Genomic DNA, 11,740 nt, shown 5'->3' with positions numbered 1-11,740 from the left:
CTAGATGTCTCGAAGGAGAAAGCTGCGTCGCCAAAAGAAAAATGTAAAAATTGGTCACAATTCAGTCGGAATTACCACCATATTACCAATATTCGATCTTCTAATTGATTTGGTTGACCAAATTGGACTATGACCCATAGGACAAAGTGTTTTACATTACATCATTTTGACCATAAAATGACTTCAACTTTTTTCCCCACTTACCATCATTCGACGTCGATTTGTAGTAAATAAGGCTTGGTCGACAAAACTTTTAGACCTATTAGAAAGTCAAATAGAGGTAATTTTGCCCAGTTTTGCTGCTTGGGTTACGGTGATATATATAAAAAAACGCTTTATAGAAACAAAATTAATTCGAAATTACACTTGAATTAATTTTTGGAGATCTGATTCAGTTTGTCAATCAACTGATTAACTCGATGAAAGATACCGGGCCTGGAAAAAATCCTAAGGTGATGGTGGGATTTGAACTCGAGACCTCCATATTCGCAGCCCCTGCACCCAGTCCGCTAGACTTGCTCCTTACTATAATGTAATTATTTTTGGCTCTTATGACCAAAGATTTCATGTTTGTAATTATTTTTCTTTACTTATTCTCAAACTATTCTACGCATTTCATTTAGTATTTAGTTACAATAAACTTTAATTATCATTGAATATATATTTACTATATATTATGTTATTTTTAATAAATTTAATATATAAAAGGTAATCAGTTTACCAAAGTGTACGTGGCTACTTATCTATAAATAAATGGCTATACTTATCTATAAATAATGTATTTAAAGATATAATATTATTCAAAAAAACAAATGTTATTAGTAAATATATTATTATAATTAACGGTTGAATTTAACTCAAGGTTGTTGTTAGAATGTTATTTAATCGTTTTATTGATGTCATATTGAAATTCAATATATAAGTTGATATATGACGTCAACGCGACATCTAAATGACGTCACATCGGCGACGTCAACTTTTGGTATTGTAAATGACGTCAAAATAACATACCATTTATGTTACTGAACGTCGCAGTCATCAAAATCACTTCATAATCACGTCATTATCACGTGAGCTTGCTTGCTGGGTTGTTTTCCAACCATCCCCAGTAAACAATTTGTTCGCAATTTGCCGGCAAATTGTCAACAATTTTAAGCAAAAATACTCCGCAAATTAGCATCAACTGTGTCCGCATTAGGCTTCGAGTTTGTTGCCAAAGCTTGTCGACAAAAAGTAACAGCAAATTGCTAGCAAAAACCGAGCAAAGCTTGATATATATTGAAACATATTTTGGTCTGAGACCAAATTGACGCCAAATATGAAGCAAGATCTGCGCAACACGACACAGCTTTGCTTGGTTTTTGCCAGCAAATTCGTTGTTATGTTTTGTCAACAAGCTTAAATATATTTTTGCTAGCAATTTTGCAACATTGCCGGACAAAACAAACTCTGCATCATATTTGATGTCTTTCTGCTAATAAAATTTGTAACAAGCATTTGGCAAAATCTGTTTCGACAGATTTGGTTATCTGGGTCGTGTCGATTTTTGGGAAATGATAAGATTTTTTACTTCCCTCGAAGAAAAATAACCTAATTTCGGTTAAGGTTTTCCTAACATTGGTTCGAGTTAGATCTAGTCGCGGGAGCAGGGGGAAGGGCGCAGCCTTGTCCCTTGCCTACATGTGTTATACAAACAACATATTTACTTCAGAAATCAACACGATGTTGGAAAACAAAAAATTCATGAAACTTTTTTTGGAAAAAACTGGATGACTAGAGCTGAGCGGCGAGATAACATGTATAGGAAAAAGTTGTTCAGAATAACGTTCTTAACAACATATTTCAAGCTCATCAAAATCGATGAGGAAGCCCCTAATCTAAATAATTACCTCTTTGTTAATTAAGATTGGTAATTATTTCAAATCTCGCAAAATGGTGTAGGACTAATGGTATAGGACTTTTCGACTCAGTATTAATTCTTCTACTTGTTTATGAACGATTGTACAGCAATTACCGGAGATTTATACAAAAACTGAATAATACACGGGGTGTATTATTCGGTTTTTGTATAAATCTATTTTCTTAAATTTTGTTATACTTCTGCAAAAGATGTGTTGTAAAAATTAGCTATTACAATTCATAGTCATTTTATATAATATTGTATATATTTTTTTAGTTTTTGTGTAAATTAATTTATTCATAGCGATTATATTAAAACATTTTTATAACACAATAAGTTTTATAAAAATACATCATCTTTGTTATTATACAAGGAGTCTGAAAAAATTTTGACATAGCCGAAGTGTAAAGGTAGATTAGATGGATTACCTTGAACCGAAAACTCAATTGTACTATTTTGCTAAATTCGCAATAGTTATTGAGTGATTACTTACTTTATGTGACTCAATGAGCGCGTAGAAAACAATGGTTCGAACTCTGTAAGTGTGTATGAGTTTTAGTAAAAAAAAAATGGCTTACTTTATGTAATCTTTTAACAGCAAAAGGCGAGCAAACAAGCAAGTGGCGTGTGACGCTTCTTGCAATCAGCTGGTTTTCAGAATTAAAATTCATACACGCCTACAAAGTTTGGGCTATCGCTTCCAACATGCTCATTGAATCACATATATTAATTATATACTCAATAACTACTGTAAATTTTGCAAAAGAGAAAATGACTTTTTGGTTTAAATTAATTCAATCTGTCTTCACACTTCGACTGTGTCAATTTTTTAGACGCTCTGTATATATGAGAGCATGAAAGGCTTGCTTATTTATCATTATTGAAAATCATAGCACGTTTATGTGCATTTTTGTTATATAATATTTATATATATATATTAAATTTTGTGTGTGTGTGTATATGTGTAATATTTAAACACAATTTTATATATATAATAAATTTTACAACATGTTTATTTTTATTTTAGGTGTCTTTCTTATGATACAGCTACAAATCGTACTCATTATATAACTTCCGAATCTCCACCATTGTCGTTTAGTACTGACTCCAAAGGTGTGTAACATATATATATATATGTGTGCGTGCGCGCGCGCGCGCGCGTGTGTGTGTGTATGTGTGTGTGTACATATACAGTGTCTAAAAAAGTTCGGGACTCTTGAATATTTCAGAAAATATTATAGAAATATTTCAGAAAATGTTATTTTAGAAAGTTTTACAGAAAAGTGTCATAAGTTTTTAGACAAAAGTTGTAGAGTTTAAAAGGATCTATTTACTGATTGTATCAGTGTGACCTTGGATGGCGCTGTCAAAATCAGGTCAAGGTCACATCGATTTTTTAAAATAGACCTTTTTATTTTTTATTGCAGATTCTTATAACTTACTTCAAGAGCTTTCTAAAACACTATAATAAAGTGTATTTTTATTAAGTTTTTTTAGTTATGAGGATTGAATATTTAGTTATGAGGGTAGAATATCGCCGGTGTTAGCAGTATCCAAGGTATACTGCATAGAGGTCGGATTTACACCTCTTGTGTGTGTGTGATCCAGCTAACTAAGGCCAGATCAGTTGTAGATCCAGCCAACTAAAGCAAACTTGGTCATGGATCTAGCCAACTAAGGCAAGACCAGTCGTAGATCCAGTCAGCAAAAGCAAAGACCGAACTGTTGGATTGGTTAATCAACTTTGACTTTATTTCATATACATATGTTTAGTAATAGATAAATAATACAAAGTTATTTCAGTAAACTCTTCTTCGTAGCATCTATATATTAACTAACTAACATAGAAAAACATGCTTGTGCACGCAGGCTCTCTCACTCACATGACTCACTCAGATGGCAGCACACACCAGTTAGCGAACTATAAATGTACACTCACACTCAACACGCCTCCTTACATTTATATTTCGCCCACTTTTGTATTCGCACATTTGTTAACCTAACCTAATCTCAACATTTCTCTGAACTTCACAAACTTCGCTTTACACAAAGACTTAGTTAATATATCGGCAACATTATTATCAGACTCTACTTTGACTACATCAATGTTCCCTTTCTCATAATTTTCATTTACAAAGTGATACTGCACTTCGATATGCTTAGAACTTTTTGTAAAATTACCATGTTTTGCAATAATTAACGCACCAGAATTATCTTCATACATTTTGACAGGACTACTTAGTTTTACCTTAAATGTTTCTTCCAACATGCAACGTATAAAGTTTACATCAGTCACAGCTTCAGATAAAGATACATCCCAGCAAACACAAAGTAACAGTTACGTAACATTAATGTTATAATTTCCCACAATGTAACTTGTACTACGTACAAGGCATGTTACATAGCAATTACATTGTGGGAAATTATAACATTAATGTTACGTTACTGTTACTTTGTGTTTGCTGGGATATTCAGCAAATGTTGACGATTTTGTTACAGAGCTTTGTTTGCGAGATTTCCAATATATTATATTATTGAACAGTCTTATTACGTATCCTGAAGTTGATTTTCTGTCAACAATATCACCTGCCTAATCAGAATCAACTGAGTAATCCATAATTTCAGTTCCAGTACTTTTAGTATAAGTTAATTTTAAGTCTTTTGTTAAACACAAGTATTTTAAAACTCTAAGTGCATATTTGAAATGCGTTTCGTTATAACAACCCTGAAATTCTCTACTTAGGTAATTTACACTAAAGGCAACATCAGGCCTAGTACTTATATATAACAGTTCTCCTATCAAGGTTCTATATTTTATACTAGTACTTATTTCAGTAGCTGGCTCTAACTTTAAATTTGCTTCCATTGGTGTACTACATAACTTTGCTTTTTCGAGATTATATTTTTTTGCAAAAGACTCGATATAACTTTTTTTACTTAAAGTCATAACACCGCCTTTAAGCTGATAATCAATACTTATTCCTACGTAGTTGTTTACTTTTCCAATAACTTTCATCTTAAAACATTTTGATAATTTTATCTCAACATCACAAATTTTTTTATGATTTTTGCAACTGTTGGAGATCTTTAGGATGCCATGCACATATATCTTTATTCTTACACGTTCCGATACATATAGAGATACAGGCACAGAACAAGAAGAAAAGTAAGTTAAGAGAAATAATATACCAAAGAGAAGGGAAGCACACTTGCGCCCTCTTTTACGCACATAACAATGAGCTACAAATGATAATTCGGTCGGTAACACAATATGTTGAGTTGATCTCCTTACACCCTCCTTATCAACGCACACATTGGAGCAGAAAGAACAAAACAAAACGGTTATGCATAATAACCTAGCAAGTGTGCATACCTGACACCTGACTCAAGTAATACTATAGGTAATACGCATCTTAATACGTCTTAACAGTCTAAATTCATCAGTTTTACACATTTTTCATGTTTATCCTTTCCTAACGGCTTAGTGAGCGCATCAGCAGTGTTCTTCTTTGTAGGAATGTACTGAATATTAATTAGCTTTCGCTCTTGTGCTTCTCTGGAGAAATGGAACCTAATATCTATATGTTTGCTTCTTTGGTTTGTAACGTTTTCTTTGGATAAAACGATTCCACTTTGGTTGTCACAAAATATTGGTGTGGCTTCCTTAACCGTTTTAGTGCCACGCAGCGCGATCGCGCTGTTCGCGTGCTGTAAGAAACTGTATCGCGATGTTCGATCGCGATCGGCAGTTAGCAACGCTCTCGGTTTGGAGTGTACCTTGTCGCGAGTCTGTCAGACTTCCCTCTCGTAATTATTAAAAAATATGAAGCGCGAACGCGCCGCGTGGCATTTTTCGACGAAAAAAAGGAGCAGCGCGACCGCGTCGATCGGCATTACTCGCAGATAAATGAAGGAAGCGCTATCGCGCTTCATGGCACAATCCGACACGGATTTTTAAAAACCCCTGGCACTAAAACGGTTAACATAACGTAAGAAACCCATTTCTTCAATTAACTTTCTAGCATACACGACCTCCTTTGTCCCATCCCTCCTTATCCCATCGGATAAGGACATGTACTCGGCCTTCATTGTGGATAATGCGACCGATTTCTGACGCTTTGAAGCCCACATAATTGGTCCTCGAGTATCAACACATTTCCCGAGTGTGATCTTCTATCACCGACGTTCCCGGCCCAGTCGGCATCCACAAATGCTTTAAGGCTCTCATTGGTCTCGCTGTAAGTTATACCAAAAACTTTGGTTTATTGCAGGTAGCGTAATACGTGTTTTGCAAAACGCCAATGTTCCGTACTCGGATTCGCGTTAAATCTACTTAATATTCCTGCCGCGTAAGCTATGTCTGGTCTCGAAGTATTAGATAAGTAGATTAGACTGCCTACCAATTCACGATACGGGATTGATTTTTTTTCGTGCTTTTCATTTCCCATATTTTCCACATTTTGGGTTGTAAGTTTGATTCCCTGTACTAAGGGTGTAAAGCTTGGCTTACAGTTCTGCATAGAGAATCTTTTTAAGATTTCATCCACGTACTTTTCCTGCGAGATTTTAATTGTATTCGTATCAGAGTTCCTTTTAATTTTTAACTCCAGGATTTCACTTACAGGTCCCAGATCTTTCATCTTGAATCGTTGACTCAACTCTGCTTTCACTCTAGTAATAGTGTTTAATGATTTTGAGAACAATAAGAGGTCATCTACATAAACGATAATGATGAACTTTTCGCCATCCCTCTCTCCATGGAAAACGCACGGCTCCAATGTAGAATTCTATAAGCCAATTTTACTTAACTCACCACGCAGTTTATGATGCCACTCTCGTCCTGATTGTTTTAAACCGTAAATTGGGCGTAAAAGCTTGCAGACTTTTTGACTCCCTGATTTTGTCTCGAACATTGAAGGTTGTTCCATGTAAATTTTATTTGACAGCTCACCTTGAACATAGGCTGTTACCACATCCATTTAGTGTATATGTAGATTTTCGTCGACGCTTAACGCAAGCATTAATCTAATTGTCTCTATCCTAGCCACGGGTGCGTAAACTTTTTTGTAATCGATTTCGCTGCGTTGTTCGAATCCGCGTGCTACTAATCGCGCCTTATATCTATCTGTTTCGCCATTTTGACGACGTTTTATATTGAACACCCACTTACAAGATACTACATGCATATCATGGGTTTTATCCACCAAAATCCAGGTATTACAATCGTTTAAGGACTTTATTTTGCTATTCATCGCCTCTAACCATTTTTCTTTTTCTTTGCTATTCATTGCTTCTTCTAACGTAGCTGGGTTTTCGGTGGATAAGCTCATAACAATTGTTGCTTCGTGGAATTGCTTTCTGGGACGCCCTAGTTTTCCAGTACGTATTATTTTCGGTCTTCTACGCCCACGGGTAACTAGAGGTTCCGGTAGCAAATTTGTTGCTTTGTCATCTTCCGAGTCCGTTTCTACATCCACATTATTCGTAATCGGCGCTTCCTTCAAAACTCTATTTTCTGTAACCTCTTCCTCACTCTCTGAGTCTTCTCTATCCGTGTTTTTACTACTTAGGAGTGGAATATCAACGGTGTCTTTTTCCTCGATAAAGTTTTTTTCGTTTACTCTAACATCTCTGCTTTTGAAAACGGTTTTCGTACCTTTCTTCCAAAGTCTGTACGCCTTTTACTCAGCAGAATAGCCGACTAATACTGCCTCAATACCTTTTGTATCTAATTTCGAGACATTCGCTCCTTTATTTAACGCGACAACGCTTGATTCAAAAATTCGTAAGAACTTTACATTTGGTTTCCTACCTGACCATAATTCTTCCGGTGTGACACCGTCTAAAACTTTTGTGGGACACCGATTTTGCAAAAACGCTGCGGTATTCACCGCCTCTGCCCAAAGTGATTTTGGCAATTTCGAATCTAACAACATTGTTCGTGCCATCTCCACTAGAGTCCTGCTCGCCCGCTCCGCGATACCGTTTTACTGCGGAGTATATTCGACAGATAATTGTCTACTTATCCCCTCTTTCTCTAAGTACTGTGAAAAACTGCTCAAAATATATTCTTTTGCATTGTCAGTTCGTAACCTGATTATTTTTTTGCCTGTTTCCTTTTCTACTCTTGATTTATATTTTCTAAACGCAGAAAATATTTCACCTCTAGATTTTAGAAAAACAACATTTATATGTCTCGTTTTGTCGTCTATAAATGTTGCAAAATACTTTGCTCCGCCAAGGGAAAGAACTTGCAGCGGGCCACAAATGTCCGAATGAACTAACTCTAGTACATGTTTTGCGCGCGAACTTGACTGCGAAAATGGCAAACAATGCACCTTCGCGTTATTGCACTCTTTACAAGGCTTTGAATCGAATCTTTCCGGTAAATCTATGCCTATAATCGCGCCTCGATCGCTTAACACCTTTAAATCGTTATGGTTTAGATGCCCAAAGCGTTTGTGCCACACGTTTATTTTCTCAAGACTCGCGATTTTTACCTCGTCTGGTTGAGCTATCTTCACGACATACATTTCATCTCTCTTTAGCGCTTTCAGGACTGCGGAGCCCTTATCACTGAGAATATTAGCACTATCAGTGTTAAATTCGATTCGGAAGCCTTTGTTTGTTATAGCCGAGACCGATAACAAATTTCCACTCAAACCGGGCACGTACAAAACATCACATAACTTAATTGATTTAATTTTCCCGTCAACTTCGACATCTAGGGGTACTGTTCCCGTGCCTACGGCTTTCACTGTTTCTTTACCGGCGGTACGAATGTCACGCGTGGGTCCGACATTGAAACTTTTGAATAAGTCGCGTGATCCGCACATATGCGCAGTCGCGCCACTGTCTAAATACCATTCGTTGTTACCGGCTGGGGAGACCGTTGCGGATAGTGCAACGACGGCTTCACTCTCGTCTTCCCGCGCTTGATTTGCCTTCCCGCCATTTTCCTTCTGTCGGCAGTCCGTCGCCCTATGCCCGATTTTGTCGCAATAGAAACACCTTCCATTGAATCTGTTAGGATGAGGCTTCCTCTCTTTGGTACTCGTGTCGTCGCTGAGGTTTTTGGTGGTTGTTGCACTTTTTCCCTTTTTGTATCCGCGATTACCTTTCTCGCGCATGCCCCGTGATAGCAGTGCGCTTGTGCCATTGCGGCACGCCGAATCGTCGCCATCTCCCCTTCTTGCTTCTTCTTCAAGTAACTTTCTTTTGATGAAATCGATTCCAGGAATTTGGTCTCTCGACTCGATGGCAATACAAAAGTTTTCGAACGTGTCTGGAAGTCCGTTTAGCAGCATAATTGTCTTTAATTCTTCTGGGATCTCGATGCCTGTGTCTTCAAGGAGGTTTACTTTATTCTGGAAATCGTTGATGCACTGCATCATTGTTTGTGTTTCATTTTTCCTTGAGTTATACAATTGTCTGTATAACATAGCTTTCTTGACTGGCCCTTGAGAACTATGCACTCGGTTTATTTCATCCCATGCTTCTTTCGATGTCGTTGCGCGACGGAGGTGTCCGAGTTCGTTCTTTGAAACACTCAGTATTATAAGCGCTAGTGCTTTTTCATCTCTTGCCTTCCATTGTGCGTCTTCGCTTTCGCCAGTGGGTCTCAGTATGCTACCGTGAACGTAACCCCACAGATCGTTGAAAACTAAAACACTTTTCATTTGCATCCTCCAGGATTCGTAGTTTCCCTCTGACAATTTTTCCACATTATGGCCGGCTTGATGCATTTTCACAAACTTGCTTGAACACTTTTGTCTTAGAGTTCTAGACCTGGGCCCATAACCTGTTGGAGATCTTTAGGATGCCATGTACATATATCTTTATTCTTACACGTTCCGATACATACAGAGATACAGGCACAGAACAAGAAGAAGAGTAAGTTAAGAGAAATAATATACCAAAGAGGAGAGAAGCACACTTGCGCTCTCTTTTACGCACATAACAATGAGCTACAAATGATAATTCGGTCGGTAACAATGTGTTGAGTTGATCTCTTTACAGCAACATACTAACACGTCGTCTACGAACAACAAAACATAAACTAGTTAATCTTTCTCACTTACGTACAAACAGTACTCATAATTACTTCTTTTGAAACCTAACTCTTCCACAAATCCGTTGAAACATACCACAGCCTTAGACTTTCTCTCAGGCCATACAAAGATTTTAGTAGTTTAAATACTTGACTTGTACCATTTTCATAACCTGCTGACTGGTTAACATATACTTCTGAACTTATTTTACCATTCAAAAAAGCTGTTTCCACATCCATTTGCTCAATACTTAATTATTGACAATAGTTGCTTAACTATTTTGACAACAATAGGATAGTAAAACTTTTAAAAGTTTGCATTTTAACAACTGGCGAATAAACATTTTCTACATAATCTTGTTGCTGAGACTCTCTAGCTATCAACCAAGCTTTGTAAACATTTTCACTTTTGTTTCTAAAAATCTACTTTACATCGACAACTTCTTTATCTTTTGGTTTCTCAACCAATTTCCAAGTTTTGTTTTTCTTTAAATTTTCTATTTCACGATTCATTGCCTTTTTCCAACTTTCAGCTTCACTACTTTGTAGCGTCTCCTCAACAATTTTTGACGTAGTTGCATCGCAACATAAACATACTGAGTTACAAAATCATTATTTGCATATTTACTATTTTACTTGGTTTTCTTTCTCTCGACGAACGTCTAAGTTTCATTTTACTGTTTTCATTTTTATGTTCGACAATATTTTTACTTTTTTCAGACTTACTTTCTAATTTCGATTCTATACTATGGTAACTTTCACTCTTTCGCTTTGACTCAACTCACAAGAAGAGTATATACCCTTCGGGTCACCGATTTTGACAAAATTTCGTAGGAATGTAGTATGGATGAAAAAGCAACAAATGCTATTCGGAGACGACGCACATCCAAACGTTTAGGAGACATCGCGGTTTGAAATTTAGCACGTACCATAAGTAGAGTTCCAAAAATAGGTTTACCGAAGTGGCGGCGTGGCGAAGTGGACAAGGCGTTGCACTAGTACTCCGCGGGTCTCGTGTTCGCACTCTGCTGGTTTTGGATTTTTTTTTTTTTTAAGTTTGCTTATACTTCTATCTTCTATTTACACACACAAACACGTTTTGTATAGTATTACAGCGGAAAATATTTAAAATATACATAAACATTCACACTTGTTTTATTTTTGTGTATGTGCAATAAAAGAAATAAACAATGCAAATATTATAAATGTATACATATATTTATGTATTTATATAAACGTCACAATATTTAGAACACATAAACAATATATATATATATATATACATACAGGGTGTCCCAGAATTGGTGTAACATTTCTCGTAGACAGATAGAAGAAGTAAAACTGAGCCGATAAGTTCTATACTATTTTGCTAGATTCGCAATAGTTACCGAGATCTTAATTAACAAAGATCAGCGAATAAACATGCATCGGGCTATCTTACGCGCGTAAGACAACCCGGCGCGTTTACGGTGTTACCCGTAGCAACATATGAGAGGAGCTAATATAACAGCATATACTATAACATATACATATTAAAATGTAATCATGCGAAGCGCGCTGGGCTGTCCTACGCGCGTAAGACAGCCCGATGCACGCTTCTTCGCGGATATTTGTTAATTAAGATCTTAGTAACTATTACGAATCTAGCAAAATGGTATAGGACTTATCAACTCAGTTTTACTCCTTCTACCTGTCTACGAGAGATGTTACACCAATTCTGGGACGGATGATACTCTATTGACCACAGTACGATTCGACACCGCTCGATTCGACACAGATTTATTCGACAC

At 36.6% G+C, this 11,740-nt stretch overlaps 1 protein-coding gene across 1 annotated transcript in view; it reads left to right on the top strand.

Annotated features, from left to right (window-relative positions):
• Window positions 1-2,922: 2,922 nt before the first annotated feature.
• The window catches only part of LOC109860875 (CDK5 and ABL1 enzyme substrate 1-like), a 55,254-nt gene continuing 46,436 nt past the window's right edge, over window positions 2,923-11,740 (top strand). Inside the window, exon 1 of the mRNA XM_020440272.1 lies at window positions 2,923-3,013. The gene's annotated coding sequence lies outside the window, so the exon portion shown is untranslated. The remainder of the gene's footprint in view (window positions 3,014-11,740) is intronic.

This window comes from Pseudomyrmex gracilis, unplaced genomic scaffold, assembly GCF_002006095.1.
Source record: "Pseudomyrmex gracilis isolate BER0280 unplaced genomic scaffold, ASM200609v1 scaffold_497, whole genome shotgun sequence".
Taxonomy (NCBI): Eukaryota; Metazoa; Arthropoda; class Insecta; order Hymenoptera; family Formicidae; genus Pseudomyrmex; species Pseudomyrmex gracilis.
This window is presented reverse-complemented; position numbering and strand designations above follow the sequence as displayed.